General features: G+C 45.3%; 1 long non-coding RNA gene across 1 annotated transcript; it reads right to left on the bottom strand.

Moving 5' to 3' along the window:
* Nucleotides 1-1,128: 1,128 nt before the first annotated feature.
* On the bottom strand, nt 1,129-26,012 carry LOC148110064 (uncharacterized). Its single transcript, XR_015724461.1, has 3 exons — nt 24,568-26,012; nt 24,129-24,217; nt 1,129-2,749 (listed from the first exon to the last, which is right to left on the bottom strand). It is a non-coding gene; the product is annotated as an uncharacterized LOC148110064 (long non-coding RNA).
* Nucleotides 26,013-27,119: the final 1,107 nt, after the last annotated feature.

Here is a 27,119-nt window from a genome sequence, read left to right as displayed (position 1 = left end):
ACTGAAATTAACTTAGTGTATGGATTTAACACAGATGAAGAGAGAATTGGTGAAATAAAAAGTCAGAGAAAATAATTCAGAATGACTCATGAAGAGATAGATTAATGGACAATATGTAAGCAAGGATAAGTAAAAGAGGATACAGTAAGAAGATACCAGATACTTGAGAAAGAGAGAGAGAGAGAATGAGGTAATGGTAATATCTGGAGAAATAATGGTGAGAATTTTCCAAAGCAATTAAGCCGTATATTCAACAGATCTTACCAATCCCAAACAAAATTTTAAAAAAGAAAAGAGGAAACCATATCTAGTCACATTATAGTAAAACTTCTAAAACTAAAGACAAAGAGAGAGTAAGATCCTGATTATAATACAAACAACATTCAAAGGAGCAAAAAATGAGACAGAAAACTGACTTAAACAGAAGCAATGTAAAACAAAAAACGATGAAGTATTATGTTTAAAAAGCTGAAAAAATAACTGTAAATGTACTAGAAAGAATGGGAAATACATCTTTAGACAAACAAAAACTGACAATTTGTCACTAGCAGACTTAAGCTAAAGGACATTACTCAGGCAGAAGGAAAATGACTGCAGATGAAGGCTTGAAGATGCAGGAGAAATCAGGGGTGTGGGGAATTTAATTAAACTTAATATTGCTTTATCAAAACAATAATAGAAATTAGAATATACAGCCACAATGGCAGATAAAGGTCAGGGAGCAAATGGAATTAAAGTATTCTAAGATTCTTACATTGTTCAGGAAGAAGACAAAAATAGCAATCAAATTAGTCTTGTGAAGAATTCGTTTATTGACTATATGCAAAGGAGGATATAACTTCTAAGCTAGAAGAGAGGAAAAAACAATAAATTTAAAAATTTAAAATAAAAACAAAGAAAGGAGAGGGGGAAAAAAGAATGTAGACCAGAGTAACAATAAGTTACTTAATGCAAAAGTAATTACATATAATGTGATGAAACAGAGTCAAAGATCTTCAAAGTGACATAAAAAATTATGCTCATAAGAATTATCCATATCTCTATCTATATGAATTAAAAATGTTGTAAGTAAAGAGATGGATAAAGAAAGACAATATAAATACCAATGGGAAGAAAGTAGGTATGGCTATGTTAATATCAGGTCCAGTAAACCACATCTATAAAGAGGGACACAATGATAAAATTCGCATTAGAAAGATATGACAATTCTAAGTTAATATCCACTTCAAAATACTATAAAGCAAAAGTTGACAGAACTAAATGGGAAAACAGACAAAAATATTTTAGTGGGAGCTTTTATTGACATACTTTGTAACTGATAGAACAAACAAAATCAGTAAGAACATGGAGAACTTCAACAAAATGAAACGTTATTAGGAAATAACATGAGAGACAACATGGAACATTCAACAGCTTCAGGGCATATACTGTTTTAAAGCATAGATGGAAAAATTGATCATATGTTGTATCACAAAGTAAGTCTCAACAAATTTCCAAGGATTGAAGTCACACAGCATAGACTCTCTGACCACATTGCAACTGAAAAGAAATCAGAACCACAGCATATTAGAAAACCCCCATATACATGGAGATTTAGAAATAAGCCTCTAAATAATCCCTTGATCAAAAAAAATCACAATGGAAATAAGAAAATGTTTTTGGATGGCATGAAATGAATGAAAATGTTATATATTAAAACACGGGGGAAATTTCCTCATTTTAAAATGTTGGATATTGTTTATGGAAGAGCTAGATTTAACTTTTCAAAACCTTCTCAAGCTCCCCACCCAGCCACAAAAATATATCCCTTTCCCCCTACTTCCCGTCTTCTCAAATAGTTATGACACATTTTGGTTAAATTAATATTCACAATTATTTTGACTATATAAATATGTAAATATTTTTCACAAAATATAAATGGGGTAGATGTCCTTTAAGGCGGGCCAGTCTTCACCTCTCATCTACCCTGCTGACTTCCTGATTCCTTTGCCATCCCCGAAACTCTTCATTCCAGCTGCCAATGACATCACGTAACAAGTAGCTAAAAATCTCCACAATCCAGACTTCAGGGCCAAAGATTGAACTAATGGCAACTCAAGATGGAAAGAGATGTGTTTGCATATTGCAAAATGGCAAGAGCAAAGCTAAGGAATGCACAAAAGAAATAGCATTAAATTTTTTTTAAAAAACTAGATGCTCTCAAAGTGGATGGGATTAGCTGTTTGTTCTTGGCTATCTGTAAGAGCAGAGCAAGCTCAGACCGAGAGTCGAGCATTCTGAATGATTTTATTACACGGGAAAAATAACAGATCCAACTGTCTTTTTATTTTTCTTTTTTCAATGCCTAAAAATGAACAAACTAATAAAAAGAAAAGAAAGAGAGAGACAGAGAAAGGGAGAAAAAAGAGGCAGTTCCCAGGATACAAATCCATTGCTTAAAGAATGTTCTCTCATATACAAACATGTGCTTATGAATGTGAGCAGGTGGTGTTCCCTCTGCTGTGACCCCAGGAGAACCCTTTCTATGCTCTGAGAGCAGGGGACGACGTGTAAAGAAAGGGAAAGAATCCCCTCTTGCAGCCAGGGCAGGTGGGGAAGTAGAGAGCAATGGTCTTCCCGAAGGTCACTGAAGTAGGATGAAGAGGCTTGCAGCGGCGTGAGCTCCCTGTGGGAAGCCACGTGCATTTGCCAGCAGAAACGGTGGGGTATCCTCTTGGATCAGGATGGGAGAAGAAAACACAGATATCATCTGTGAAAAATAAGACAGTTTTATTTTTCTCCTGTTGAAATATATAAGTTTCTATGGAAGAGCTGGAAACGTCACCATTTTTTTTGTTATTAGTTCAACAGATAGTTACTGGGAACCCAGCACTGAGTTAAAGCTGGAGAGTTTTCTCAGAACGAACTTACAGTTCATTAGGGAATAGAGATGTTAAGAAGGCAACGACAACAGTGTAACAAGGCTAAAATTGGGTGGATTTAGGTGTTACAAAGGCCCTGGGAGGGGTCATGCTCCGTGCAGTCTGGGTGGATGGATGGGAGGCTTCCAGAAACTGGTCGTTTGAGGTGACATCTAACCATAAGGATGTATGACACTGTAACTATGGGAAATGTTATAATTCCAAACTTCAGATTTACTAATTTATCGACCTACTTGACATGTAAATTTCAGATTGCTTGTATACTGTTTCTTCCTAAAATGCAGATAAAAGTTGGTTATGCTCATTGTTGTAAGACTTCTGCTTTTTCCCCAATTGTCTTAAGCCTGAAACCCTTTCTGTTGCTTTCCCTTTCAGATAACCACCTAAAAAGGTCCCAGTCCAGTCATCTGCTTTGCTCTACCTTTCTGGCCCATTATGCAGTTTTACCTCAAAATATCACTTGGGAATTAAGGAAAGTTCCTGGTGGGGAAGGCTGGGACTTCTTTTTAGAACTGGCTCTCAGCACAGGCCATCAAAACGTAACTAGCCACGTCCAGGTTTTGATCAAATTTTAATGATCACACCGATATAAACCACTTTCTGTTCCTGATCTCTTTCCCAGGGTCTGTGCTGCAACTAATCACCAGCTGAATGGACTCTGGGGCTCTGGGCCAAAGTGAAAATGCTCCAACACTTGGTCTCAACGGTGTGTCCAGGGCCATTACAGAGCACTTTTTATTAGCTCTGACTCACCCTGGGCTGTCTCTGCATCCTGAAGTCAGGCTGCCTGTTACCTGTGTTTCCTCCAGTTTCCATGAATACCACCCCCAGGGGCTTTGAAAGCTTCCAATATAGCTTTCCTCTGTTTTTTGGTCCTTCCCTTGGAAATCCATTGTGGGTCCGTCTTAGTTCTTGGTTTTCAGAGGACATGGTGTTCTCTCGATCACCCGCCTCAGCGTGGCACCACTTTCCCTCAGGGGTGCCCGAAACACTGCGGTTGCCTCTAGAAACAAACCGTTGGACTTGGGGTTTGAACCTTGTTAGGAGCAAGGCAATGAACTGAGCTCCCTGTAAGCTGGCTGGGCAAGTGAAACGAGGCAGAAAACAGAACTCATTTCTAAAATAGACAGGAAAGGAAAGGAAAGGAAGAAAGGAAGAAAAGGAAGAAAAGAAAGAAATAGATTAGTTAATTCAACCTTGCTTCAATTTTCTGGACCTGTCAGTAAAAGAATTTTAGCCCAGATGATCAGGGGAATTGCCTGAAATTTACACTGTATGTGTGGACAAAGCCTTAGGCAGTTCAACCCCTCTCTCCAGTCCCCCACCAGGCCCCCATCCAGATATCTCGAACTTGCCCACACTTTTATAAATGTGCAGAAGGGCTTCCTGGTTCGCCCATCTCCCCTTACGGTCCATGTAGAAGAGAGAGTCATTCCTACTTCTTTTTCTTTTCCAAGCAATGTGGGCACTTGGTCCCCGCTGGAAACTGTAAGAAACATGCACGATGGAAGAAATCATGTTCTATCAACAGCTAAGAGGTGAACCTACAAGTTAATTACTCACACGGATGCTCAAAGCAAGTTGTTAAGGAGCCAGGTAATGTTTGCGGATGAGCTAAGCTAAGGTCGGCTGTCCTCAGCCGAGGCCCAGGTCCTCCCACTTGTCTGGGCTGTCCCGAGGGTGGGGTAAGGGGCAGGGGAAAGGGCAGTGGGGAATTCTGTTTCCTTGGCAGCCCATCTGCTGAGGTCACGAATGAGCCTCACTGCAGCCTCCCTGCCACGCCGGTCTAGTGGGTGGTCTCTCACACTCACACTCGACCAGCTACATAGCATGGCCCACACCCTGCGTACAGCCCCTGCCAAAGTATTTATTGGGAGCTTTGCCTTCTTGGAAGACTAAATGGCTAGGACTTTATAACTAAAGACTTCATTAGTTTCCTGCTGCAAATTTCCATAGCTGATGGGACTTGGGCCTGCATTATTGATGGCATCGGAAGGCGTGTGATTCATCAATCTCGGCCATCCTCTTAAACCCAGGTGCCCACCACACACCGTCTCCCCACGAGGCTGTCAGCAGAATAGGAGAGAGTCAATGCCAGAGTTAACAAGAAAAAACTCCCAGGGTCTCCACACTGGTCTGCATACATTTGTACTGTGGCCAAAACCAAGCTGGGAAATGTAGCGGGTCCAACACCCATTTATCATCCTTTAATTGTCTTCTGTTCTGAGCTCATCCCATAAGTAAATGGGGCATTCCAGGAGATAAAGCTGGACCTTCTCCATGGCTCATCTTTCAAGATTGTCACTAGTGAGTATTTTAGAAGCTCTTTGGGGCGGAGGAATGGCAGCTCTTAGAGAGAAGGGGCTGAGAGATGAGCTCAGGGCTGCCAGAGGAAGCTGGCAGAGTGGAGTCATGAAATCAGTACATATTTCCTAGAAAGAGTCATTTTGTGGCCTAATTTGAGGAAAAGCTTTCTTTTCTAATTCCTATAGCATGAGAGAAAAAAACTAAAACAGCTGATATTTGAGTGCTACCTTTTGTCGGGAGATGTTCTGAGCGCTTTGCGTGTATTATCTCCTCTCCTCCTCCCACACCCTCTCTCCAGCACAATCTGTTTCTCCTCTCCTCTCTGGCAAGACTTGTAGCTGGAGCATGGCTGTCCAGCCTGGAACTACATTTCCCAGCCTGCCTGGAGGCAGGGGAGGGCCAGGGTCGGTACCTTCGGAGTGTGCTACCCTCAAGCTGGAGCCTTTAGGGAGGACTCTGACTCCTTCACGCTCTTTGTCCCCTTCCTGTTGGTTGAGTTGGTGAAAAATGAAATGGTTTTAAAATCCATGAGTTGCTATTAGACTTGGTGCCTATGCCACCCACCGAGCCAGAGCGCCTGTCCTACATGGTTTCATGACAGCGAAATCAACAGCCTGCTCCTTAGCTCACCACATTTTAAGGATCTTTAGAAAGTTTATGTTACCTAACATACTTTGCAACAACTCTCCAAGGCAAGTTGTTGGTGTTGTTTTAATTAAGCTCATCATTAACTAATGATAAAATTCCAGTTCTGAGAAGTAAGGAGGTTTGTCTGAAATCATACTGTTAATCATTAGCAGCATTGCAACCTAGGATGACAGAGCTCAGAAGAGCGGTCCCTCGGGGAGAGTGCCCTGAGTGAGAAGGTGCACAAGGGAGACTCCCCTGGCCCTGCCTTTGTTTTTCTTTTTCAGAGAAAGATGCTTGGATTTGTAATTCACATTTAGACAATGTTTTATCCTTATACAAAGCACTTTCACACAATTAGCTCATTTAACCCTCACAAATACCTTGTATATAGTACAGATGAAGAAACTGGGGTTTGGACAAGTTGTATGCCTTGAACACAGTTAGTAAGAACCAGATCTAGGCTTTGAATGTATGTCTTCACTCCAAATCCTGTACCCGGATGCATGCTGAAGCAACCTGCGACTCTCTCACGTATCAATTGCAAAAACCAACTCATACTAGTTTAAGCAAAAACGGAACACCCAACCTGTCTACCCACAAACTGTCATTCACTTAACTGGTGGAGCACAAAGGAGAAGTGGCCAGAGCTGTCATCAGACTTTCTGTTCCCTCACTCTGCCGGTAGTGTTCTTCCACATGGCTAGAGGAAAATGGAGCCAAAGTTCCCAAGATGAGCATCCCCACAAGAAAACTCAGTTCTTGCCTACTGCTTTCGTACTTGTAAGTCCTAGGGAACACCCCGGTTGTGTTGGCTTGGGTCTATTGCCTTCTTCACGGACCAGTTGTTGAAGCCCGGGGGATGAGGCAAGACACCGCGATTGGCTGTCCCACTAGAACCACGTGGAATGAGTTAGCAAGACAGGAACCATTATCCATAGGAAGTGGAGGACTGTGGATGCTCATGTCAAAATCAGAATGGGATATTGGACGGACAAAAACAGATCCACTATACATACTCTGCATTATGAAAAGGACTCACCGTAGAACTGGCAGCAGCACCCCTTCATTTTGGAAAGCACTGTGTGTGTGTGTGTGTGTGTGTGTGTGTGTGTGTCTGTATTATATAGGTAATCGTCTCTTGGTCTAATTATAGACATTCTCTTGCATGGTGTGGTCTAAGACTGTGCACTCTGTGACTTGCCTATTCATTGCAAACCCTCTCCAGAATGTCTTAGCAGCTCCCTTCTGAGTACAGGCTCCAGGGGAGGCTGACCGGTAGTGTGTGCACACCGTTCTCTCCCAGAATGACGAATGTCCTGGAGTTAAGGGATGAAGGGGTGAAATAATGACACACTGGGGATCTGTGTGAGGAGTGGGAGAGAGAGAGGGTCACATATACTCTCAGTTGGCTGTCTCCATGGCTTGTTTTCAGCTATCCTCTGAGGCTCAAAGTTTACTTTCACTACACTCCCCAAGTATGAACAAGTCAGTATGCATGCCCTTCCGCCTGCTCCTCAGCACGCAGGGGCGTCCGCAGCTCCCAGCCGAGTCAGTGCACTTGGGGACCCCAGGGACGCCACTGCTGGTGACAGACATGGGCTTCACAGTGCACTGGGCCAAGAGAGCAAGCAGTCAGAGCTGCCCAGCCTGGTAGGGACTGTCCTCTCTCTATTCTGGCATGTGACCTAACAACTTGTGACACATTTTTAAGACTCCAGACATTTCTGTCCCATGCTTTCCACTTGCTTCTGAACTTTTAATTAAAAAGCAAAACAAAACAAAAAAACCCACAGTAAAGCATAATTTTTACACTGGCCTTGTACATGTACGCACAAAATATAACCAAACATATTTCTTGAAAAACACCAAATACTTACCCTTACCCTGTGTTTTGCACTTGGATATATTCAATTCTACTTCAGTTCTTTAAAAACTGTGGGGCATAACGGACTACAGCGACTTCATGACAGGGTGTGTGACCTGCAATTGGAGAGTATTCATAGTCCAACCATTCCATGCTCTGCTCCAAGGGCATCATCTGCTTAAACTGTGAGCACCTTCCCATCAAATGCTTCAAAAGCCATTTGTTTCAGGACTCCAGTCCAGGAGCCTGTGAACCTGCTAGGCTGGGTAAGCGGGTCGTGGGCCTGACATCATCTCTCTACTTCTTCATGAAGCATCTCCCAGTTAGAATGGAGACTTTTTCAGCACACCGGTCACACAGGCTCTGCTCCACACCTCGGGCAGTCAGAAGCTCGCTGCCGGCTGCTTTAGCTGAGTTATTTAAAAGGTCTTTGACGTTTCCAATAGAAATGAACTTGCTGCCAAGTGCACACCTTTGAAGCCAGGTGAGCTGAATCTCTTTTCCACCATATACCGTAAAATCTTTGAAGACAACACCCATTACTGTCCTGAGTCCCCTGTTAACCAATTTCTTCCATCAGTAAGGGACAGTTCCGAGGTCCCTCGCCATCCTGTCTGCTGTTTCTGGACATTCTTGCTCTCTAACATCCATCCAACCAGGAACAAGCAATTGAGTTCTTGGTAAATATGTATGTTTTATACATATATCATCCCATTTTTAAGAAATCAGCTGGTATAGGGTGACTGAATTGTACACTTGAAATGGTTGAAATGAGAACTTATGTATATTTTAACACAATTTAGAAAAAGAGAGAGGGTTGGATGTGTTGATCTCCAGGATTCCTTCCCATGCTTCTAGACCCCTTGCCATCTGACCTCATAACTTTGCTTTGAAGGCCCCGGGGGCCAGGCTCAGCTCCAGGCATTGCATGGACAGTGGAGGGAAGATGCAGGCTGAGATTCCCAGGGGAGCAGGAGGGAGGCTGGTGTTCACCTCCTGATGCACACTCCTCACCCCATTGTTCTGGAATTGTGTGGTCTAGTAGGGCCTCAACCCTGAACACATCCCCGAACAAGATTAGAACAGTGACCCCACTACAGCCCCTAGGCTCAGAGTCCCTGCAGGGCATTTAAAATAAGCAAATGTGGCAGAGGGGTGCAGAGAGGGAGAATCGGAGGAAGGTGGTCAAAAAGTACGAGCTTTCAGTTTTAAGTATTAGGGATGTAGAGTATAATATGGTACATATAGCAAACACCACTACGTGGTTATACAGAAAAGTTGTTTACTGAGTAAATTCTGAGTATTTTCATCGCAAGGAGAAAATTTTTTTCCCTTTTCTTTTTATTTTATCTATGAAAAGATGGACATTAGCTGAACCTACTGTAGTAATCACTTCACAATATATGTAAGTCAAACTATCATGCTGTATGTCTTTAAATTTACAGTGATGTATTTCAATGATTTCTCAATAAAACTAGGGGGGAAAAAACAAAACAGGGGCACCTGTGTGGCTCAGTTGGTTAAGCATCTGCCTTCAGCTCAGGTCAGGATCTTAGGGTCCTGGGATCGAGCCCCCCCCCCCGCCCCCAATCTGGGCTCCCTGCTCAGCAGAGAGTCTTCTTCTCCCTCTCCCTCTTCCCCTTTCTCTGCTCATGCTCTTTCAAATATATAAAAATTTCTAAAAACCCAAAATGCATTAAAAAACCAAACAAAAAACAGGCAAATGCTTCCTCTGACAGCCTGCCGTCCGGGTTATATGTGGTCCAACTCCAAGAAGAGCCAGAGGTCGGGACTTGAGGAATTCCTTCCCTACTCCCTGGCTCTGGTTTCTAAAATCATCTTTCCCCTGCTGTCTACCCCCGGGGTAGTGGTGGGCTCAGACGGCTGTTGGGAAGAAGGCGGGAAGCCATCCAGTTCATTTCTTTTCTCTAGTTTTGGGAAGCAGCCTTCCCCCTCCCCATAAAAGGTGGAGGGAAGGGGAAGTAATAGAAACCCCAAACAAGCCAAATGTGAGGCCCAAACAGATGGCCTCCCAGATGCGGGCCTAGGGCCGTCGCAGAGCTGGGTAACACCAGCACCATGCCTGGGTGACCGTGGGGCGCAGCACCCACAGATGGCCTCCCCCGCTGCTGCGGCTGGGACTCCAGAGCCTCCTGAGATCACACCCAGGTGTGAAAAGACCACCCCCCCACCCCAACACTGAGGTCGTGGTCCGTTTCTCAGTGGGCCTTTGAGGTGAAAACAGAGGGGTGTGATTGTCTATGATTTCTTTTTCCTTTTACCAACTATGGGAGAGCGCCCGGGCAGCTGCCAAGGACGCCGAGGGCCAGATCTGGAGAGCGCTGCCCTACTTCCCATCTTCAGCCAGTGACGGAAAGCACCCCCTCGGGGACCACGGGCGCCAAAGGGAGATGCGACGACTTCCCCGCAGGCCTCTTCCGTGGAGCCACAGCCGAGCGTCCAGCGCCGCCAGGGCTGACGGACAGCCCAGAGAAGGGGGCACGCCTGAGAACGATGACGGCGATAGCTCGCAGCTGGTGGGCCTGGCTGACTCCGCGGTGCCGCCGAAGATGAAGCGCCGTTTTTTACACGGCTTAGCAGCCAGGGGAAGCCTGCTGGGGACAGGCTGGTCCTGGGGCAGCTCTGACTCTGACGGAGGTGCAGCCAGTCCGCGGCACACACCTGCACAGGGGGACACGGAGGCCGAAGAGACAGTGATTGTGCTCCGGCAGTGTCCCCAAAGGGGCACCTGCTGTTCTCCTCCAGAACCCCGTTCCTGCAGACCCCGGGACCTTTGCTGTCAGAGCGCCGCCGCCCGACTCCCGCAGCCTCTTGTCCTTCGTCTCTCCGCCTTCTCAGTCCTTTATTGTACATAAAGTAACTGGTGTATATGCACGAATGTTGCATTTTTAAAAAGCTAACCAGCCCATGGTATGTTCTGACTGTCATCGAGCAGAAATAAGGTGGGTAAAAGAACGGATTCTGTGCAAAGACGCTCCTTCTCCATCAGTGGCATGCTCATTCGGCTCTTATCTTTATGTTCCAAGCAGCTATTTTGCTCTCATTGTTTAACAAAACAACAACATAAAAAAAATCCTTGCAGATCTTGTTTGATTATAGAATTCTAGCGGTTTTCATCACTGTAAAACCCAGGACAATTTTATAACAGTTTTGAATGTAGCCATTACGTGTAGGAGAATTTATCTTGAAGTAGGGATAAATGACTCTAAAAGGAATGAATCCTAGATCGTTTTCCCTTCAAGTCAAACGTCTTATTGTTTAAAGAAACTTCTTGTTTAAAATGAAAGAGGGGGAAAAAAGATGAAATCAAAATAAAACTCCCAAGTGGAGATCTGGGTGTTTATTAACAATTAAAGAACAATTAAAGAGCCAAATTGTATGCAACCCATTTGCAGGGGAGGGAAGGGCTTGCATGTGGGCACCCTCCGACTTTCCTCCAAACATCAGATGCTTTCCACCCAAAGTGAGGCACTGTGCCAGCCATCAGCATCTGGGGCCCAAGGGTTCTGGAGTCAGTCAGACCTGGGTTCAAATCCTGAACTTGACACTTTCCAACTGTGTGGCTTTGGTCAAACATTTCATGCTCTCTGTGCCGCAGTTGTCCCATCTACCAAGTGAGGATGATAATAATTACTTCGTAGGTGGTTGTGAGAGTGAACGAGATAGTACCTCAAAGCACTTGGTGAGCAGTAAGAACTTGATAAGCCACATTATCATATTCTGTGTTCCATGTCAGTGAATGCTGAAAGCCATTGGCTCTCTTCAACATCGATTTTTCTCAACATTTTATTATAAAAAGTTTCAAACATACAAAAAAGTTGAAAACTGTACAATGAACACCTATATACCTACCACCTAGATTCTACAATTAGCATTTTGCTATATATGTTTTATTACGTATTTATCTCTTATTCACCCATTAATCCATTTTTCAAAAATATATTTTAAAGTAAGCTGCAGACATCAGTACTTTTCCCAGTGAACATCTTTCTCTGGTTTTTTAAAAGGTAAGATTTATATTTGGTGAATTATACAAACCTTAAGTGTACCATGAAGGCATCCATCTTGGATCCTTAATTCTGTATCCTGGCCTCTGTTGCCATAGAGACTACTTTACCATAGGTTCTCCTCTCCCAGAAGCCAGGTAGTGGGTGGTGGTGATAGGGGAACACACAGGAGGGGAGGATCCCACCTAGAGGCCATTCATCCTTTGAGGCTCAGCAAGGTCCTTTTCCTCTGGCAGGTTCCAGTAACTGCACCCAGGACTATTTGATAGGTCCAAGACAGTTTTAGATATCATTTAATTTATGCAGTGTGGAAAATCCTTTTGTAGTATCCCTAACAGATGAAATTCAATCTCTCTTTGCATGCCTCCAAGAATCCCACTAGCTTGTCTTCCCCAACTCAGAAGTTCTTTCTGTTGATGAGATGGAATTTTCTTCCTGTAACTTCCAAGTTCTTCCTTCTGAAGAAAGATTCAATATCCCCGTAAAACTAGGAAGCCTGGTCTCTCACACGCCCTTTATTTTCTCTCAATTTCTCCAGGTCTTCCTATTCTTCCTCATTTAGCCCTTTATCACATCCTGCTTTGAATTGTTCATTAATGTTTCACACATTCTGTCTCCTTTTTTTTCCCTTTAAAAAAATATTTTATTTATTTATTTGAGAGAGAGAGCACAAGGGGGAAGGTGCAGAGAGAGAGGGAGAAGCAGACTCTCTGCTGAGCAGGGAGCCCCATGTGGGGCTAGATCCCAGGACCCTGGAATCATGACGTGAGCCGAAGGCAGAAGCTTAACCGACTGAGCCCCCCCAGACCCCCACTTCTGTTTCCTTAATAAAGTTTCCTGGGACTGAGGAACACATCTAAGGCTTCCACATGCCAGCCCGAAACACTGTCCTCCTTGAAGGTGCTCATGCATGGATGTGATTGACTTAGATGGAGAAAAATAAGAATATTACACATGTTAGCTATAAATGTAACTGATTTGGGTCCAAACGGTTGAATGAGCTTTAGTCTTTTTGACATATTTGGAACCAAACCTCATGGGTAGGAAAGCTTGCGTGTGAGTCGGTCTATGTTCTGTAGAGGAAATAGTCTTGGACTATAACACCTTAATGAAGAGCCTTGACTAATGAAGCTATAAATAAAAACACTGTTCCATGAACTCTGTGTTGTCAAAGTTGGGCTGCCTGAGCCACCCTGGACAGCCTAATACTTTGGATTATTAGGATCATAATTTCAGAAGAAAACCTTGCTGTTCAAGAATCTTCTCTGAAGTGTCAGCCCAGTCTTAATGTCCACCACAAGGCCAGGGCTGGGGAGATTTCAATGCCATTTCCAGGGCACATTCAAAGGACTTTCTGGTGTGAAGTTTCTTCGAATCTCCCAGACCCATCTTCCAAACAAAACTTCCCTATTTCCCATAAAAGTCCCTGGCTTTCGGTAGACTGTGTAACTGAAGAAAGTCTAGTTCCATCCAGGTCTTATCCACTCCCTTTCTTCCCAATTCATTCACAGGAAACCCAAGTTGAAGTATCTTTATAAACGTTCTTTAATATCATAAATGCCTCTATTACGGGCAGGCAAAAACTTTGCCAACTCAGCTGGTTTCCATTTTTTCTGGTTGTGTTTGCAGAAAAGAAAACCGAGCTAATTTTTACCAAACCTTCTCCTCTCTGCCTCTCAGGAGACCAAGAGTTAGCCAGAAGCCAAATAATCACTCTAACAATATAACTGTGTTCTTGCCCTGCATGTTTTTCTTTTCTTCCAAAATTAAGGGACCCCCCCCCTGCTGCGGCCCCCTGCCAAACTCATGGTCATATATGATTTCATGAGAGCCAAGAGCTGTTGACACCATCCAGATGGGGCCTGGGAGGCACTGGTTCTTCCCTGGACCTGGAGAGGGTTTTCAGGGAGCACAGAGAATCGGCATAGAAGCCTCTGATATACTCGCGATGACTTGTGTCCACTGGGAGTTTAGTAAACATAAAATAAGCCTACGCAGGTTTTCACAGCAAAAGTCAGGATACAAAGGCACATCTCCAGCAGCATGATGGCACTCAAAGGGGCTCCTTCGGAGGGACATCTTCTTGAAATAAGAGCAAGGTAAGGTCTAGTTGTCTTCCAGCTGCAAACACACCTGTTATATATGGCCCCGTGGTCAGCACTGGAGTTACAGACCATTAGAGACTGCTTGCTCTCCAGAGCAGCTGGGCATGGTCTGGTGGAGGTGCTGAGGGGTGGTCCCTGACACAGCCAAGAACAAGAAGGCCCAGGGGAGTGCATCCACCTGCCTGGGGCGGACCAAGGGTACCGCCTGGGGAGGCTCAGTTCTGTGTCCAGTGCTCTTAACATGGTGCCCCAGACAAGTCAAAAAATCTGCTGGGTTGGCCACAGAAACAGATGGAAAGTGAAAGAAAGGATAGGAGATGAGAGGGAGAGGCCAGGACAGTTAGTTCAGGCTTGAACTAACTGTCCTGGGTAACCAGGGCAGTTTCCCGGAGCAGAATAACCTCCCAGCTTGTATTTTATTGCTTGCTCGGTGCGTGGGTTGGGAGCGTATTTGATTTACATGACAGCGCGTTGCCCAGGAAAACAGCTGCCTCCCGTTGCCTTCTGGAGCTGCCCTGTTAGCATTAGGAGTTTCTCCTTCACTTGGGGGCAAAAAGATCTGCCTCTTGAACGTACAAGTCAAAGCTAACCTGTGTCAACTTTTTTTCAACCTATGACTTTTAACCACACTGTGAATTCACAATGTCAAAAGCCTCAACCTTCTTTTGCACTGGAAATTTTAAGGATACTTAGCACAGAGTTGGATCCTGGATGCACATTTGAAACAATACCTTTCATCTCAGCTAGAAGAGCTTTATTTTAACAGTCACAGCACAGCCTGAAAGACTAGAAACTATGACCATAAAATAATGAACCTATTAAATGACCTCTAAGTGACCGTAAAATAAAAAACACATTAGAACGTATAAACCGAACATATGTATGTATACCCAAATAAAGGTTGTTCTTGAAACAATCTCACTAATCAAATGATGCCATTATTTCTAGAAGCATTTTCGAACTTTCTCTTTCAGAGGAGGCTTCAAAACAACTGGCACAAAAGCAAAAAGATGTCACCCAACTTGAGGGTCACAGGTTTGCTTCTTTGATTCAATGCAATTTTTGGTCTTTGACACTTTTTGAAACTTTCTCCCTGCCCGTCTCCCCTCTTTCACATCATGAACCAATAACCAAGAGATCCTAACAGATGTGTTTTTAATGGTGCTGAGAATGGAAAGTTCCAGCAAAAAGACTGAGGGGCCAACTGCAGCCTGGAATCTGAAAGACCAATGGAGCATGGCCACTGTCCCAATTCTTTTGGGTATTGAGTGACTATAAGAAATGTGAGAGGTGCCTGGGTGGCTCAGTTGGTGAAGCAGCCAACTCTTGATTTCAGCTCAGGTCATGATCTCAGGGTCCTGGAATGGAGCCCTGTATCCGGCTCCTGGCTCAGCAGGGATGGCTGCTCAAGTCTCCCTATCCCTCTGCCCCGCCTCCCACTCCCTCTCTCTCGAATAAATAAATAAATCTTAAAAAAGAAAGAAAGAAAGAAACAAACAAACGTAAGTGGATAACTGGCCAAAGTGTCCTCAACTCAAATTAAGTTGAACCCCCATGAAGTCTAGGAATATTCCTTGGTTATAGCCAAGAGGTAGCACCATGCATCCAATGTAGATCTGGATTTGGTCCAAGTCCTTTTTTGAAACAGGCCAGAAGGTGAGCAATGGCCAGCCATGCTGGAGCTGGTTGCCACTGGACAGCAGGGATGTTTGAGCCTCAGAGATAAGTTAGAAAAGAACCAATTGTTGTTTGAATTTCCTCAATGGCCGCAGCTGTAAATGAGACTTAAAAGAGTTGGCTTGGGCCAGTACTTAGGGGAAAGACTAGATCGAGAGAATTCTAGTTGTGTAGAGCTACAGGAGAGAACAGCAGCTCAGATAGACAAGAGTAATAGAGAACGTGGGTGTGTCCTCAAGATTTGGAACCAACCAAAAAATCTGGTTGGCTTATTGTAGGATTACATGAAATATTTATGCAAATGCTTGAAAACTCTATCATGCTATTGCTGCTGTGTTATTCACCACCCTTTTGCCCACCAGGAAAGCAAACAAGCGTCAACCTTTCCACCCTTCCGGTTATCAATTATCTACGTTCACGCCTATCTCCTTTGCTCTTTGCTCTTTCCTTATCTGTTCCTGTTCTTATCCATCCAAGGCTAATCACCTGTGCAACGTCCGTGCTCTTCTAGAGCCATTCCTCCCTGCTCCCTGAGTTCTCATTCCACCCACTCCGCCCCCATTCATTCGCCTCTTCAACTTCTCTCTCCCTCTTCCCCATCACTTTTGAAACATGCTCTAAGATCTCCTAACAAAGAGAAAAACCCTCTCTCATGCCATTACACCCCTATAGGTCCTTCTTGTTTCTCACACTATTGCTTTTTCTTTAGAGGCAAACTTCTGGGAAGGGCACTGTCTATTCCTTACCTGTGGTTGCTTACAACCCACGCATACCTGAGCTCACAGCAAGTCTGGTTCCTGAATCCCTCACTGCACTGGCATCGGTTTTGGCAAGTGACTACCCTCCCCCCCAAATCCAGGGGGCACGTTTTTGTTCTTCCATTCATCCACTTCCTCAACTCTTCCCTCAGCTTCTATGGGAATACACTCTCCTGTTGTTTCTTCCATTTTCCCAACTGTTCCATTCCATATCTCTTCCTCCACCCACTCCTCAAACACTGGGGATCCCTTTAGGCCTCTGAGGGCACTGAGAGTTCTTCAGCTCTTAGGAGGAGGCTGGTTGGCAAACAGTTCACAGTCAAGGCCTTAAGTTAAGCCACAGGGTCTGGAGTTGATGCTTTCTCCCTCTTGGACTCCCTTTTGGGGCTCTTATCTTCCAGGTGTCCAGTTTAGTGAGTCAGCCTGTGGCCACCTGCTGCTGGGAAAGCACATGTCACAGAGGCACAGTTTGACCAGCAATGTTCCAGACACCAAAATGAACCCCTCTTTGTTTCCTTACCCATTTATTGTCATGCCTTTTCTCGGGTTCACCTTGCTGTTCTATAAGACAGAGTGGAGACGTGCATCTGGGCTTCTGAAGACAGGAGGCCATTCGGTCTGTTTGATCTAAGTCAGATGTGTCCCCTGCAGGCCAGAGAGTCCGCGGTTCCATTAGTTAAACCCAGCATGCTCGAGCTAGGTCTGGTCCCCGAGGACAGGCACTAAAGCCCTCAAACATCCACTCCTCGGGAGCTTCTTCTGCCTGGTAAGTTCTTTATAAACTTACCTGCCCCAGAGTCCCAGAACAGGATTTAGGTGTTGAGTCCTGGGTGCACGCATTCTCAAATGCCTCTTTATCTGATCGACTTGAATCTATAGTCTCTTTTTTCTCCATACACACTTGTTCTGAGAGATCTGACCCACAGGGCTCCAAATATTGCACGTGGGTGATGATGCCCAATCACCATCTCTGGCACACAGACAGGGTTCCTGACTCACATCTAATTATAGGATCAACATGCCTAAAAGTTAATTCATTAACACTCCCCAAACCCATCCCTTTACTCCTTACTCCCATTCTGTCTTTACCCGGCCTCCTACCTCCCTTTTTATCTAGTTAGCTCTTACTTCTCCATACGAATATAGCCAAGCCAAGATATCACTTCATCAGAAGGCTGCCCTGGCCCGGAAGATTGGGTTGGCCCTCCTCTATGTTCATACAGTGCCCCGTACTTTTCCCAATATGATGCTGTATTATAATCACTTGCTCCCTTTTTAGTTTTCTCACTAGATTGTGGGTTCTTCCAGGGCAGGAATGCTGTCTTGGGTATGAAAGTCCAAGAGTAAGTGCACAGGTAAAATGGAAAAACTCTGCCATTGCAAATTGAAATACTAGCCGTCCTCAAACACAAGCCATCGGTTTATTGAGCAAGCTGAACTTGGTAAGATTTTTTTTTTCTTCCACCATTGTCTTCAAAGGAACTCTGTGTCTCCTTTCTCACTCTTTGGTGATGTCTCCAGGCAGATCCAAGACTTCAGTCTTGTTCAGGCATCAGAAGAGCCCTATTTGGGAATATTAAAAGCTTCACTCTAACTTCACACTGGAGTTTCACATTTGGTTTAGTTCCTTCCCACTCTTCAGCTCAGGTCTGATGTGAGGGTTAGGAACCTCCAGTGGGGAAGGAGGTATGTTTGTTCTTTCCTTCTTCCTGATCTGACTTGTTCACTTACCACCACCACCCCCGCCCTCACCCCCCAGCCTTCTTCAGGATCCTCTAGGGCTGAGCAGATGGGCAAAACTGAGAGGAAATCATGAGGCCACTGTGGGCAACATACACAGTTTGTGGCTTTTGCCTGAGTGTCTGAAGTTCCCTTCATTCTAAGTCTGGCTCTTTTACAGGGCATGTTAACAGGACTTTTGGGATGCACTCCCCTACTCCTGCCATGGAGATTTCCCACAGTGCACCACCGGTGATGCCCTGTGTAGCTGATCTCAATCTGTCTCTGCTGGGGCCCCCTGCCCCACCGTGCAGCTCGCTGGCTATCAATTGGTCCATGGAAATTGACTCACTCTTAGCCTTCCAAATGGCAGAAATGCATCTTACTATCTCTGCTGCCCTCCTCACCTTGCCCCAACACCAGTCCCAGCCAGCCCCTGCTCTCACAGCTCCCTGAGAGCCAGGTGCCAGTCCTCATGGCCCCACACTCCAAGAGACACAAGGCAGGCTCTCCCAAGACCCTTAGCATCCTGCTCTCTGGTAAGAGCACTCCACAGGCTGAACTATTTTTGCCATTTAACAAGCTTCCATCTACAAAGTGAGAGACCAGTTTGTCTCCCCTTCTTGCAAGAACCTTCTCCCAGGCCTGAGGTTCTCTTGCCCCTGCTCTCTGCTTGCCTTGGGTGAAGGAATCCCCTTCCCCATGGGGAGTGGAGGAAAAAGCAAAGCTTGCTCCTCTTAGAATTCCCTTCAAAGAACTCTCTCTCCTGAGCCTCCAGCCTTTCCTTCGCAAGTCCTGTGGAATTTCTTTAGCATCTCTCTTTAGAATGTGGGGGTCCTTATCTCTCATTGACTTCAGCTTTGAAGCTGTAGCCAACACCTGAGACAACAGGAAAAGTTCCACTGCACATCCTGTTAGCTCCTGCTTCTGCTTAAAATATTCCCTCTCCTTTCTGACACCTGCCGTCAGCCTCACATCACTACCCCATCAGCTTCCTCTAAAATATCACAGTAAATAGTGAGGAAAAAGCGAGTTTGACTGGAACTTTATCTTCAAACAAAACTAAATCATGAAATCATATATTGCCTATTTTATAAAATGGACGTTGTGTGATTGTGCACTAATTCTTAGATGGAAGAAAGAGCTCATTTTGGGGGCATTAACTGTTGGATAAAATTATAAGCTAGCACAGTATGTCTTCCTTCATTTTACATTCAAGGGCAGGAAGGTAAAGAGGAATATTTGTGCAGAAAATATTCAAGAGTTTCACCAGTTTCCGGAGGGCCCCTCTTCCGCCTTTGATATTCAAATCACCTTCCTTTGAAGAGCCTCCCGTGTCAGCGTCCTCGTCAATTTTCTCTCCGTCTCTGTTAACTGCTCTAGTTCCACAGCCAGATCCTTCTCTGTAGGTTTACCCGAGTAGTTCTCCGACTTCACTGCCCACTTCATGAAAGTGCATTCGATTTGCATCTTACTTCTGTATATGCACAACGTTGAAAAACCAGCTGGAGGCTGGCGGGCCAGGAGGCCGAGGCGGCCAGCTAGGAAGGAAGCTGGTTTAATTGGGATTGAGGTACTTGCATATGGACGACTTTTTGAGTGCCAAATTCCGCAGTCACCACTGTGTTCTAACAACTTTTGCTTTCCCATGGCCTCTTACACCTTTGGGCTTAGATTCGCAGCTGTGGGATAACCAGGGGCCTCTGCCAGCCCCCAGGGAAGAGTTGTACCTTAAGTGCTTCTCGGCTAAGATGGAGGCAAGGACGGATTGGAGCCGGCGGAGAGCTCATAGGAGACAAGGATGACCAGGGCTGAGGTTAACTATGCTGAGTCACAGAGCCAGGAAAGGACTGGAAGGGTCTGAGACAGAAGGCAAGGGAGGTCCAAGGCGATTTTGGCCTCATGACCAAGTGGGTGAGGCTCGGCCCTGGGGTGGCACAGAAACTGTCCTCTTCTGTAAGACAGCTCTTCGGTCCTGTGCCATAACAGGACTGTAAGTATCTGGGTAAGATGGCAGACTGGGGCTTCAAATCACAATTTGCAAAATGGCTCCCCCTCAGCCAAACACTTCCAGAAATGACCTCTTCCTACAAATCTGTCTCCCATCCAGTACTTGGCCTCTATAGACAGAGGCTCTGCCAGCATCAAGTCCTTCTGGGTCCACTACCCGTACAAGCAGAATATCCAACCTAATGTCCTGTTATGACTTAAGGCCATTTCCCCACTCTTGGTGGCACAGAGGAAAGAGCAAAGCCATCACGGGTCCCTTCCATAAGCATGTCCTGAACTGGGAAGGAAGCAGTGAGACAGGGAGGAGACTGGGACTGGGTGGAGGGACACAGTAGGCAGCCCGAGATTGTGCCCAGGGACTGTTGCCCCCTGGTATCCACACTCTTGAGTAATCTCCTCCCCTTGGTGGGGGGCTGGGTTTAGTGACAGCCTTTAAACAAATAGAATATGGCAGACATAACAGATGTCATTTCTGAGAGATTAGCTATAAATGCTTGAGGCTTCCATGGTGGGTCCTCATGCTCTCTCTTGAATCCTACCTGCCCACTCCAAAATCAAGCCTTCAGCTGAGATGAGCACCCCATGAGAGCCTTTAGCCAGAGCTACCCAGCTAAGATGGACTCAGGTGCCTGACCCTCAGAAACCAGAGGAGATAATATTTTTCGTCTCCAGATGTCATTTTTCGGCAATCTGTTACACAGCAATAAACGATGTGTGGGGCAGGGATTATAGTGTGGGGTTGTTTCCCCGGTTTCTGAGTCCACCTGCGAGAAAAAATCAGCATCTCCAAACAGTCTTGATGACCATGGAAGACATCTGTGGTCCTGGGCCCTACGGGTTTGATTTCTTAAAAAATAGCTCTCTAGGTGTCATTGCGACAGTCAGGTCAAGGGACATATGTGTAACCCAAATAGTGCTCCTCTCCCTGTCACTGACTCCCACCTGTACTTGGCACTCACTCTTCTGTATGGTCACTCTCTGAACTAACTGTGAGCTCCCTGAATGCAAAGACCAAGTCTTATTTCTCTTTGTTACCTGCCATGCCAGATATTGGCATATACAGGAGGTGCTCAACAATGTGTGTGGTCTTAACTACGTTTGTGCCTTACACTTTTCACCAAGATTCGTGCTATCCTAGTCTGTGCCTGGGTAACTAAGTCTATATCTCTATTATTCCCCAACCTCTGCCTTGAAAAAATGCATTTCCACTTTCGTTAAGGAAACCACTAGCTTGTCTCCATTCTATCTACACCAAAAAAACCACCCACTCCCACCCTGTGGAAGGAGAAAAGCCTGAGTAAATATGGATGGATAACAAAAGGGCATCAGGAAATATGCCATCTGCCCTTTCCAGCTAGCCCTTGGCATTTGCTAGACTTATCTCAGCACCAAGTGTGAGCTATGAAGCCAGTTTTCTGCAGGGAAAGTCACACATGGAAAAGCATTTGTAATGAAGCTTGAGCAAACGAAGGGAGGAAAATCTTAGAGAAGGATTGGAAGATGAAGGGGGAAAATCTGAGTCTGTCCAAATCTGAGACCATAAACAGTGTGTGAAGCCATCAGCTGATATCTTGGAGGAGATTCCAGGATAAACAAAACATGCCTGAGGAGTCTGGAGAGTGTAATGTTCACCCTGATTTGACGAAGGCGCTGAAGTCCTTCCAGCTGATACAGCGAAAGCCTTTGAAGATAGCCAATGTTCCAGACACACATTTCCCCAGAGCAGGCAACGGGGTGGGGCTGCCATCAGGCTGAGTAAACAGGCTCTGCAGGTAGGGTAGAAACAAGGTCTGCAGATAGAGAACAAGAGCTAGACTTTGAAATTGGGGACTACAATGTCACCTTCCAATTAAAAGATAATTGAATCCTTTGAATTCAACAAATGGAACTCATTCAACTGGTATTGTCTAAGTGCCAAGCATGGCTCTATCAGACAAAGATATTCCATTAAACACTCCAGACATGAGACTTCCGTCTGGGGGGGAAGAAGTTTATTTATACACGAATAACAATGCAGTGTGATGTCCACTCTCATAGGAACACCATTCCAGTTCAGCAGGGCTGGGGAAAGCTTCCCAAGGGAAGGAACCCCTGAGGTTTAGACCTGAAGGAGGAGCTGGTCCAGAAAAGAGCAGAAGGAACTACGTAAGCAAAGGCACTAGCCTGCGTTAAGGCTCAGAAACACCGGAGCACCAGCAGATTGCAAGAGCCAAAAGAAGTGCGGAAAGTCAGATGAAAGGCATTAGGATTATTCATACTAAAAAAGGCAAGGCTAAAAGTGGAATGAAAGTTTTCAATTATAAGTTGTTTATACAGAGAGCACTGACCTCCCGCACTGAGGCTGACTCGGTGGGAGGGGGAGAGGTTTCAGGGACCCCATCGGAGTAAATCCACTCAGATGAGTCAGCCCAGGTATAAGGGCCTGAAGGTGCAACAGCACTGTCACCAGGGAGAGACAGGTAGTCATCAGAATTTTTCTCATGTGTGGGGTTGGGTGGGATCACCCCAAGGGACACGCTTAGTAGGAAGCAAGCGGTTGTTGAACCGACTCTACGAGTGAGTCAGTTACCTGCAGAGATTCGTTTCGCCAAGTACATGTGCAGGTTGGGACCAGAGATGAGTTTGGGATCACAGTGGAGTTCTGGGGCAGCTGCCAGATGCCTCCCTGCTCAGTCCACCACCCTCCACCCCAACACGTGCTTCTATTCCAATATTAAAAGATTATCACTTTGAAGGATCACCAAGTTTTCACCTTTCTCACAAGTCTCAGTTTGACTTGGTTTATAACAAAGGAAAAGAATCTTGCCCATTCCTTCTCCTCCTCTTTACTTTTCCCTGCCTCCTGACACAGTTCCAAAGACAGGACATAAAGCAGAGACAGCTGACCACGCCGAATGTACCACCTGCGAATGCACCAGCAGCCCCAGCTGAGATGATGGCTCAGGTGCAAGTGAAGGACAGCTTTTCATTGCACTACCATCTTCGCTGGCTCCTGCTCCCCCCATCCTGCTCCCTCTAGGCATGACCAGTGGGCATGGGGAGGGAGGATGGTGATCAGGACACTCAAAAAAGAGCCATAGGGGCCAATGAAAATATGGAAAAGTCCAATCTCTTGGTAGTGAAAGAAACACAAAATAATGTAACATTTCAAAACCTGTCCAACCAGCGAGAATCTTCAAATTGTATGATAATAAGTACTGGTGAAAGTAAGGGCAAGTTCTATTTATTGATGGTTACATGTAAAACCTTAGTGACAAGAGGCGAGACTAATGGCACCACGTTTTCACTCCTCTGTTTTGCCGTCCCTGTCCAAAGACAGGCTGCTTCTCCCCTGCTAGGGATGGATTATCTACCCCTTGGTGACTAGGTGGGTTTGCACCGGTGGGGGCGGGGGTGGGGGGCTGGGGGCCACTGGGGTGGCTTAGCCTGAAAGCCAGCAGATGCCCTGCAGGAGCCCAGCCCTCACGTAGCACGAGACCAGACGCCCCAGACGTGCATGAGAAGCAGGGAATTTTCTCTCACTGACAGTTACCCTTCTAACCAGAGAGAGGAGTTGTGGGCATAATTACTTCGGCTCAGCCACAGGACTTTTTACTTAAGGCAACAATGTTTAGCTAGCTACAGAAAACAAAGCATTTCTCTAACTCCGTCCTGTTGGCCAACACAGAGCTCTCTAATTTGTAACATTTTAAACCAAAACATAGTATTTGAACCTAAACATAGTCATTATTCGTTCCTCCTCAAGGAGAGACCCTCATGAAGCAATATTCCTCATAACCTCTGCATTATTTTCTCTCCTTCCAATCCCCAAAGAGAACTCATTACAAATGGAACTTTAAGAAATACCAGTATATCTGAAGTGTTTGTTACTCTTCATCTTAGAGCCTTAGAAACAGAGGAGGGAGTGAGGTCCTCTGGACTTTGTATAAAAGAGAGTAGTCAGTGTTGCTGGTAGGAACCACCTCCAGAATTCAGCAAGATGGTAACGGAGTATAAATAAAGATTAAAGACTGGTTGACGCCGGCTGGTCATAGAACAGCATAGAACATTGGGTCTATTTTCCATCCAGCACCTGCAGCAGAAGCTACAGTGAGCTTTTAAGAACCCACCTGTCAGCCTCGTCTCGCGTCCTCACATCAGCACTGTCCTGCGTGTCCTTTGCGTGTTCACTGGGGCGATGGTCGCCGGCCTCTGTGACCTGCGTGTGGGAAAGCAACTTTCCTATGAAATGTATGAAAAACATGCATAAACCCCCTTTCCAGGCTGAGTCATTCAAACTCCTTTCAAATGTGCTTTATTTTCTAAGCCTCCAATTAGCTTTTTACCCCCCCCTTTTTTTTTTTAGATTTTACTTATTTATTTGACAGAGAGAGAGACAGCCAGCGAGAGAGGAAACACAAGCAGGGGGAGTGGGAGAGGAAGAAGCAGGCTCATAGCGGAAGAGCCTGATGTGGGGCTTGATCCCAGAACACCGGGATCACGCCCTGAGCCAAAGGCAGACGCCTAACCGCTGTGCCACCCAGGCGCCGCTACCCACTACTTTCTTACCTCCATAGCTGCGGTGCCTTCTTGGCTGAAGCGTTGCACTGGCCCCTTCTCTGGTTTCCCTGCCCCACACTCATCCCAGGCGTGTGCCAGTCTACAGTTCTCACCTAGCTTTGCTCCCCGAGTCCGAGCTGCAAGAGTGGGACTTCCTACAATGGCGGCTCTGTCCGTCCTTAAAGGCGCAGGACAAAGGGAAGGGAAGGCAGGCAGGACTGGAGGTTGCCAGGGAGCGTGATAGAGAGCGGGGGCTTTTTAAGAGCAATTTGGGCTCCTAATTCCAACTCTACTGGCTATATGATGTCACGCAAGAGATTTTTCAAAATGGTAAAAACATTTACCTAAGGATTAGGCATTATCGTGCCGTGTTTGGTAGCCACTGGAGAAGTAAAGTGTGCCTGCTGTATAGACTGTCCCCAGTAAAGGTTAATTTCTTGCCCTGCCACTATAGTTGGCAAAATATGGCTTCCCTGGTGGGCTGAATTACAGCATCCAAAGAGGCTGTGTGAATCTGGGTCAGACGATGCCACGTGGGCACCTGGGGTGTAAGCTGGCTGGTGGGCAGAGCAGAAGCCATTTCTAGGCATTTGTGACCCTGAGTCTCCCCAGAGGGTGCCTTTGAGATCAGACGCCAGAACTAACAGTCCTGGAAATTAAGGCTCAGGGAACTTCTTAACTCAAGAAACTTCCACGGTGTCTCTTTTTTCCTCTTCTCAATGTTTATTTCTTCCTAATATTTCATCCTGTATGTCGCATCTCCACCAACTTGTTTATTGACTCTCTTGGCTTCTTCCTTTGCTGGATTCTCTGTGGTTTTTCTGCTGTATCACAGAGGATGTGTATGTTGGTTTCTTTGTGTGTTTATACATTAACCCATTTAGAATGCTTCCCTTGCTTCAGGGTCTCCAGGCACACGAGCAAAACAAACTGTTAGAAGCAGAGTGCAACTGTGATTCTTCTTGGAGGAAAGGGCAGACGGAGGGACAGAAGCACCTCAGGAAGTTCCCAGTCACCGCAGAGTAGGTCCCAGCACCCGCACAGGGCTTCCTGGGCACAGTGGGATTTGAAAGCCAGTCTGGGAGGTGGGCCACTTCATTGCTCTCTTAAAGAGGTACGAAAGAAGGTTAATGGTGGCTGTCTCTTGGTGGCTGTTTTATGGGTTGTCTAATTTTCTTTATGCATTTTCTGTATTTTCTAAAATTGTTACAGTGCTATGTACTATCTTTATTGTCAAACAAATAATAAAGGTTATTGAATGAACTATCTTAAGCTCAATGATCTGTTACTTGGGTGAGTTAGTTTGAGAATTAAATTGCCTTTCTGGTTTCCTGATGGTCAAAAGTCCTGAAGTCAGGCCACGGGCAGCATGAGTCACCCCCTCCTCCGCTTTGTGCCACCTGGTGGGTGGCTCCCGTGGCAATGGGGCAAAGGTGAAAGAGACGGGTAGGCAGCTCCACAGCTGTTCGAACCTACCTGCTCTCGCGGTCGGTAAGGACGGCGGCAGAGTGAGCAGGTCTTCCAACCGCCTGAAAATGAACCAATCTGCTCCAGCTGCGGCTATTCTCCACGTGGACCAAAAAAAAAAAAAAAATCGATTTTAAAGTTTAAGTGGTGACTGGGAAGGATAATAACTACTTCAACATGTTTAGTATTGGATAGAATGTACTTAACAACTGTTAAGCTGGAAAGAACTTGGTCCTACAGAATTGGAGTGTAAGCCTCGGGGCGGAGGCCAGCCTGCAGTCTCCTTCCTGTCATTTCCTGGTCTTTGCACCTCTCCCCTAGCACCAGCACACGGGGGAAAATCCTTCCGGAAACCCAGGGTAGCAAAATCTCAATTTAGGAACACCAAATCGATGCATTCAGGTTTTGCAAAAAACAAAAACCTAAATTTGTGCTTACAGAATCACAAAAGGCTTCTACAACTAGTGAATGTCTTTGCAGCATTTAAAATGTTTTCTTTACAATTGTTTGTATGTTTCCAAGCACTTTCGGGTAACATATGTGATAAATATGTAGCGCTCTCTTCTCTAAGGACAGGTGTTTTTTGTTTTAAAGTACTTGTTAATTACGTATAACATATAAACCGTAATGCACAGAATTTGAGTGTACTTCTTAGTGCATTTTTACATATGGATATGGCCATGTAAACACCACCCAGACCAAGATACAGAACATTTTCTGGATTCCAAAAAGTTTCATCATGCCCCTTCCCAGTCAATACTATAGAATTTATATTCTGTATATAGAATATATATTCTCTCTCTCTCTAAAATTTTCCATTTTAACTGACTTTAAGTGTACGATTTAACCGCATTAATTACATTCACACTGTTGTGCAATCATCACCACTATTTCTCAAACATTTTCATCACCTCAAAAGAAACTCTATCCATTGAGTAATAGCTCTCATTCTTCCTTACCCTCAGCCCCTGGTAACCTCTAATCTACTTTCTGTCTCTGTTAATTTGTCTATTCTTGATATTTCATGTAAGTGGAATCATACAATATCTACCCTTTTTAAAAAAAAGATTTTATTTATTTATTTGACAGAGACA

Source organism: Ursus americanus, chromosome 5 (assembly GCF_024610735.1).
Source record: "Ursus americanus isolate L20-20 chromosome 5, mUrsAme1.1.p, whole genome shotgun sequence".
Classification (NCBI taxonomy): domain Eukaryota; kingdom Metazoa; phylum Chordata; class Mammalia; order Carnivora; family Ursidae; genus Ursus; species Ursus americanus.
The sequence above is the reverse complement of the archived record's forward strand: the minus strand, read 5'-3'. Positions and strand labels throughout refer to the sequence as shown.